The sequence below is a fragment of the Lithobates pipiens genome, unplaced genomic scaffold, assembly GCF_037356315.1.
Source record: "Lithobates pipiens isolate NorthernLeopardFrog02 unplaced genomic scaffold, aLitPip1_a1.2 Scaffold_23, whole genome shotgun sequence".
NCBI classification, from domain to species: Eukaryota; Metazoa; Chordata; class Amphibia; order Anura; family Ranidae; genus Lithobates; species Lithobates pipiens.
Genome location: NW_027507785.1, coordinates 13,805,385 through 13,813,296, shown reverse-complemented (window position 1 = coordinate 13,813,296; position 7,912 = coordinate 13,805,385). Strand labels below are relative to the sequence as shown.

The 7,912-nt window shown below is 47.4% G+C and overlaps 1 pseudogene; it reads left to right on the top strand.

Moving 5' to 3' along the window:
* The first annotated feature begins 1,037 nt into the window (after positions 1-1,037).
* On the top strand, positions 1,038-1,728 carry LOC143926812 (olfactory receptor 51I2-like; annotated as a pseudogene).
* The last annotated feature ends 6,184 nt before the right edge of the window (positions 1,729-7,912 follow it).

The window sequence follows — 7,912 nt, the reverse complement described above, 5'->3', positions numbered from 1 at the left end:
TTATTTTCCTACAGCCTGCCAGGTTGCGTGCTTGGATAAAGGGTCTGGTATGGATATTGGGGGGCACACCCTAAAAAAATGCATAAAGATGATGCTGCCATAAGACCATACAACAGAACAAAAATATTACAGTGCACACATGCACAACTAACATTTACCTCCAGCAAGGCTTTTTAAAAACACCTAGACATGGTGGAGACCTCATGTTCTCCCATATAGAGGAGTATAGCCCCCATGGTTCAGAGAAGCAGGATCTCCTAGTCTATGGATAGTGTAGGACCCACTAATCATGGGGTAATTTGTCGCAGTAAGTGGGCTTAAGCACCGTATAGAAATATGGTGTGACCAAATCCCCATATTTTTTGATAATTTTTTTTATAAATGTCTAGGTGTTTTTAAAAAGCCTTCCTGGAGGTAAATGTTAGTTTTGCATGTGTGCGCTGTAATATTTTTGTTCTGGTATGGATATTTGGGGGGAACCCCACGTCATTTTTTTTTTAAAATTTGATGCAGGTTTTCCCTTAATATCTATACCAGACCTGAAGCGCCTGGTAATTGAATTTGGGGGGAACCCCACGCTTATTTTTTTTTATAAATGACTTTCAATGACTGTTCTCTGTGTTAAGGGGAGCCGACAATTCATTATATAGTGCTTTTAAATTACTTTTTTTCCTGCAGAAATGACACTTTGTGCAGGGACAGTTCGCCCCTTTACAGGCATACTATAAAAAAAACCCCGGTACAAAATTTAAAGGAATATTACACTTTTATTTTTTCACTTTAAGCATTATTAAAATCACTGCTCCTGAAAAAACTGCCATTTTTAAAACTTGTTTTTGCGTTGATTTGCATGTTCCCTGGGGCAGGACCCGGGTCCCAAAACACTTTTTATGACAATAACTTGCATATAAGCCTTTAAAATTTTCAATTTAGATTTCTACCATAAACTTTTACAGGGTGTTCCCCGGCTTTTCGAATTTGCCAGGAACACCCCAAATTGTTTGCTGGTCAGCGAACAGGCAATGTTCGAGTCGAACATGAGTTCGACTCGAACTCGAAGCTCATCCCTAGTCCTCAAGCTAGTGCTTTTGGCCTGGTTTTATGCAATTATCGTGGTTTGTATTCATGTAGTGTTGACCATCAGGCTTCCTCTATGTGACACAAAGATACTAAAGTTCTATTGTGACAATTGGTCAGTTGTAAGGCTGTCTTGCATTAATGTCACTGTAAATAACGTGTACGGACTTTTCATCACAATAACTTTTATAGGTCTCATGCCGATATTGATCATTTTCTCCTACATCCAGATCCTAAGAGCCTGAATAAAGGCATCAAGGGGCTTTCGAAACAAAAGCTTTGCAAACCTGCACTCCTCACTTAATAATTGTGACTAGCTACATTGCCAGTTTGTTTTTTGAGATCATCATATATCGATTCGTACCTGAAAGATTAAATTATGAACTGAGGACAATCATAGTGCAAGTCATGGCAACTCCTTCTCTCCTAAATCCGCTCATCTATAGTCTGAAGCTGAAGGAGATAAGAAAAAGAGTCAGACTTTTTCATTACAGACAAAGAAAGTGTCCATTTGGAAGCGCTCCAACCAAAACTGATGTTTGGGAAGATATCAACAGGCTGAAATTGCTGTTGACTGCTTACTTTATATCTTGCAGAGATTTTGGCTCCCAGATCTTTGCACCTGAGGTCTCATGTCTGTATCAGCAGTGAAGGGCAAAAGCTATTTTACTTTGCTTCTAACTCTTCCATGTTCAAGGGTAATCAAAACCTTTATGACCAGAAATTTAGACATTTTTGGTATACAGCAGTTTACTCAACAAATTTTATTTTCTCAATATGTTTATACAGTGGTGTGAAAAAGTGTTTGCCCCCTTCCTCATTTCCTGTTCCTTTGCATGTTTGTCACACTTAAGTGTTTCGGAACATCAAACCAATTTAAACAATAGTCAAGGACAACACAAGTAAACACAAAATGCAATTTGTAAATGAAGGTGTTTATTATTAAAGGTGAAAAAAAATCCAAACCATCATGGCCCTGTGTGAAAAAGTGATTGCCCCCTAAACCTAATAACTGGTTGGGCCACCCTTAGCAGCAACAACTGCAACCAAGCGTTTGCGATAACGTGCAATGAGGCTTTTACAGCGTCCTGGAGGAATTTTGGCCCACTCATCTTTGCAGAATTGTCCTAATTCAGTTACATTAGAGGGTTTTCGAGCATGAACGGCCTTTTTAAGGTCATACCACAACATCTCAATAGGATTCAGGTCAGGACTTTGGCTAGGCCACTCCAAAGTCTTCATTTTGTTTTTCTTCAGCCATTCGGTGGTGGACTTGCTGGTGTGTTTAGGATCATTGTCCTGCTGCAGAACCCAAGTTTGTTTCAGCTTGAGTACACGAACAGATGGTTACTTATAATCAGCTTACAGCTTACACCAACCCTACAGACACCTTTAGCAGGATCCTCTACTGGGACTCTATCCTGAGATCACCTTCCCTTCATAAAGTAAGGGACCGCTGCAGACCTAATTCTCAGGCCTAGTCTTCAAGTGCAAGCAGTCCCATCCAAGCAGCAGGCCTGAGAGACAGTAACTATCTACAACACATCTCCACATGTTTATACTTTTTCAGGTTCATTAGATTTTTATTGAAAGTTTTCAATAAAATACAGGAAAGAACAAGAAAACATAAGAATAAAAAAACAAATAAATATGGAGCAGTGCATCTGATAGTAGTAGATATCAAATACATCATCAGCCTACATGACAGTGAAGTGCCTTGTACTGTGAATAGGGATGAGCTTCGTGTTCGAGTCGAACATACGTTCGACTCGAACATACGTTCGACTCGAACATCGGCTGTTCGCCCGTTCGGCGAATACCGAATGTTATGGGCCGTTCGCGCCAAATTCGTGTGGCGCTCACGGCCCACAATGCACTGCGCCATCGCAGTGCATTTCTGGCTCATGATTGGCCAAGCATGCACTGTGACCCCGCATGCTTGGCCAATCACAGCGCCGGCAGCGAGGAGAGCCATGATTGGCCACAGGCAGGATGCCTGTGGCCAATCATAGCTCAGGCTGTGTAGTACACGCCCCACACTATATAAGGCCACCAGCGTGGCGACCTTGTGTAGTGTGTTGGCGTCTGTAGGAGTTAGTGGGTGTTCTGTGTACCTTCAACACAGTATACACCGTTTGTTATCGGCCGATTTTGCGTTCTTCCTCTTCTGTAGTGCAGTATACACTATTATGTCCACCTATATAGCTAGCTATATTTCTCTTTTTTAATAGAGCTTGCAGTCAGTTGTAGGAGATTGTGCGTGCTGTCTGCGTGCCCTAACCGCAGTATACACCACTATATCCACCTATATAGCTAGCTATCTTGCTCTTTTTAAATAGAGCTTGCAGTCAGTTGTAGGAGATTTTTCGTGCTGTCTGCGTGCCCTGACCGCAGTATACACCGTTATATCCACCTATATAGCTAGCTATATTGCTCTTTTTAAATAGAGCTTGCAGTCAGCTGTAGGAGATTGTGCGTGCTGTCTGCGTGTCCTGACCTCAGTATACACCGTTATATCCACCTACATAGCTCTTCTCTAATTGAGCCATCTGCAGGAGTGGGTGTTGTGTGTGCCTCCAGCACAATATACACTACTGAATTGCTGGTTTTCCCATCTTCCTTCAGGCCATTACCATGTCTGGAAGGCCAGCAAGGAGAGGCAGACAGGCGCGAGCCGATAAAAGATGGCAAGCAGGCTCTGTGTCTAGAGACAACAGTGCTAGTCGTGGACGCAGTGCATTGTCATCATCAGCACGTGGCCATTGGACACGCTTGTCCTTCTTTTTGGCAGCTGTACATGTTGAGCCGCAACACGCCGAAGACTTGGTAGAGTGGATGACCAAGCCCTCTTCATCCTCCTCATCCTCTCTCACCCAGGCTCAGGGTACTAGCAAAGCAGCTGCCAACGCATCGTCTTCCCTCCTCTCAATGTCATCATCAGTGACTCCTTCCCTAGACCCACCACGTCCTCCTGAGGAGTCTCCTGAACTCTTTGAGCACAGTGTTGGGTACATGCTCCAGGAGGATGGCCAGTGTTTTGTAGGCTCTGATGATGATACTCAGCTAGAGGAAGGCAGTAGCGTGAGCGCAGAGAGAGGGGATGCTCAAGAAGGACAGCAATCTGGCAGTCATGTTCCACAAGCTGCAGCATACTGCCAGGTTTGCTCCAGCGATGAAGAGGGAGGGGATGATGAGGGCACTGACTCCACGTGGGTGCCTGGTAGAAGAGAGGAGGAGGAGGAAGAGGAGGAGGCACATGTCCAACGAGGCAGGATGCCCTCCGGGGGCCAGCTTAGGGGCAGCACACTGACTGAATCACACCGCAGAGCTCCGCCTGTGCAGGGCGCTGCCTCTGCGTGTTATTCTAAAAGTTCTTTGGTGTGGGCCTTTTTTGAGACGAGTGCATCAGATCGCACCGCTGCTATTTGCAACATATGTCTCAAGCGTATCTCGCGTGGCCAAAACATCAGCCGCTTGGGCACCACATGCTTGACCAGACATATGTTGACCTGCCATGCAGCTCGTTGGCAAGCGTACCTCAAAGACTCACACCAAAGAACAAAGTGGACCTCTCTTTGCTCCTCATCAGCTGGGATCTCCAACCCCACTAGACCTTCAGTCCTCTCTGAAACCTGCTCTGAGAGGAATGAAGGTGTAGAATTAGGTGTGTCACAGCCAAGTGCTTCCGGGCACTCTGCTAGCAGTACACCCACGTCCAATTATAGCAGGCAAATGTCCCTGCCCCAGCTGCTGGACCGGTGAAAGAAGTTCACTCCCAGCCATCCACATGCCCAGCGGTTGAATGCTAGCTTGGCTAAATTGCTAGCACTTCAACTGCTGCCTTTTCCGTTGGTAGACTCTGCCCCCTTCCGTGAGTTTGTACAATGTGCGGTTCGTCAGTGGCAGGTCCCCAAACGCCACGGAAGGCGATTCCGGCTCTCTACCGGCATGTGGAAGGCAATGTCCTTGCCTCGCTGGACAGGGCGGTCAGCGGTAAGGTGCATATTACCGCTGACTCATGGTCCAGCAGGCATGGACAGGGACGTTACCTGTCTTTCACGGCCCATTGGGTCACTCTTCTGGCAGCTGGGAAGGATGCAGGACAAGGTGCAGTAGTGTTGGAGGTTGTTCTGCCACAACGCCTCCAAAATGCTACTATTGGTTGTGACACACCTCTCTCCTCCACCCCCTCCTCCTCTTCTTCTTCCTCCATGGCCTCTTCCAGTGCTCTGTCCTCAGAACCAGCGGTGCTCCGTAGGCGTTCCAGGGGCTACGCAAGTACGCAGGCAAAACAATGCCATGCCGTGCTTGTGCTGGTTTGTTTGGGGGACAGGAGCCACACTGGGGCGGATGTTTTGTCAGCTCTGCAGGGGCAGGCCGAGAGGTGGTTGACGCCACGCCAGCTTAAGCCAGGAATGGTGGTTTGCGACAATGGCACCAACCTCCTCTCCGCCCTCCGACAGGGACAACTGACCCATGTGCCCTGTGTGGCTCACGTCCTTAACCTGGTGGCGCAGGGGTTCTTGGGCAGGTACCCGGGCTTACAGGATGTCCTGAAGCAGGCCAGGAAAGTCTGTGTGCATTTCTGCCGATCATTTAATGCCTGTGCTCGGCTGGCTGAGCTCCAAAAGGAGTTGAACCTGCCCAAGAACCGCCTTATATGTGACATGCCCACCAGGTGGAACTCAACGTTGGCCATGCTGCAGCGGCTGCACACGCAGCAGAGGGCCATCAATGAGTACCTGTGCGACTACGGCACCAGGACAGGGTCAGGGGAGCTCGGTTTTTTCTCACCACGCCAGTGGGGCATGATCAGGCATGCATGCACTGTCCTGTCACCGTTTGAGGAGGCCACAAGGATGGTGAGCAGTGACAGTGCATGCATCAGTGACACTGTACCTCTTGTCCGCCTCTTGGAGCATACGCTGCGTGGAATAATGGACAGGGCACTTAAGGCAGAACAGAGGCAGGAAGAGGAGGACTTTCTTGCCTCTCAAGGCCCCCTTTATCCAGACAGTATTCATGCTGTGCCACCCATCACACAGGAAGAGGATGAGGATGAGGGGGAGGAGGAGGATGATTGTGTCAGCATGGAGGTGGAGGCTGGCACTCAGCATCAGCAGCAGCAGCAGCAGTCTTGTAGGGATGATTTACAGTCCCAAGAAACCCATGGACTTGTACGGGGCTGGGAGGAGGTAGCTGCGGATCATGTTGTCCTTAGTGACCCAGAGGACTCCGGACCAAATGCCTCAGCTAACCTATGCTGCATGGCCTCCCTGATCCTGCAAAGCCTGCGGAAGGATCCTCGTATTCTTCGGATCAAGGAGAGGGACCATTACTGGCTGGCCACTCTCCTTGATCCACGGTACACCTTATCTTGCCGTCGCAGAGGGAGCAGAGGATGAGACATCTCCGAGAGGCCTTGCAGAAAGGTCTGTGCAACGCGTTCCCAGAGACTGGGAGGTTACAAACTCCTGGTCCTGGACAACGTGTTGCTGAGGCATCGGTCAGAAGGAGCGGTGGAGAAGGTGGCCATCTGACTGATGCTTTCAGACAATTTTTTAGTCCGCAGTCCCAAGGTATGATTGGTTCCAGCAACCATCGCCAGCGTCTGATTTACATGGTGCAGGAATACCTAGGGTCAAGGTCAGACTCTGGCTTACTGGGTCTTGAGGATGGATCACTGGCCAGAGCTTGCACAGTATGCAATTGAGCTACTGGCCTGTCCTGCATCCATCGTTCTTTCGGAACGCACCTTCAGTGCTGCTGGTGGCTTTGTTACCGATCACAGGGTGCGCCTGTCCACCGAATCAGTTGATCGACTGACCTTCATCAAGATGAATCAGTCTTGGATCACCCACAGCTACCAAGCACCTGAAGCTGATGTAACCGAATAATTATTTTTGAAATATCACATCCCCTCAAGACTGCCTATGCTTATGCTGAGTGACTGTCCTGTTATGTTGATTGTCAATCCTCTTCCTCCTCCGCTGATATGTTGGAAGAACATTTTTGGTTCTGGGTGATGCCACCAGCCCAATTTTTCTGCCCCTGTTTAACAGGGGCGTTTAATTACATTTTTGATGCAATGCTTTGCAGCAGGGCTCATTCCTGCACTACAACTAGAGTATATGCGAGAGGTTGCAGTGTTGTGGCACCAGCAACAGTGCCAGCAGCCCAATTTTTCAGCCCCTGTTTAACAGGGGCATGTAATTACAATTCCTGATATAATATTTCACAGAAGGGCCCGTTCCTGTGCCCACCCAGAGTAACTGTGAGGACTTATAGTGTTGTGGCACCAGCACCACCAAAGGTCAATTTTTCTACCACTGTTCAACAATGGCATGTAATTACAATTCTTGATATAATCGTTCACAGCAGGGCGCTCCAGCGCCCACCAAGAGTCACTTTGAGGGCTTACAATGTTGTGGCAAAACCAACACCTTGTTCCGCCATTTCTGCAGAGCATATAAGGCAGGCCCCTACTTTCAAACATCCAATTTACAAACATCTCCTTCTTGCAAACGGAAGGAAACAACAGCAAGTGAGATGAAAAAAGACGGATGGCAAAACAAATTATACAGGGGTGATAACCCTTCCCTATGTTTTCCAAAAAGCTTAAAAATAGATTTTTTGACTGGAGCTACACTTTAAAAATGTACCAGTTGAAAATTACAAACAGATTCTACTTAACACAACAAACCTACACAGTCCCTGTCTTGTTTGCACCGCCTGTATGCTGCTGTTCTGAGTATATAGGGCCTGGGGGCCACACGTATTTCCTTTTTTTAATATGGGTACGGGGTTCCCCTTAATATCCGTACAAGAACCAAAG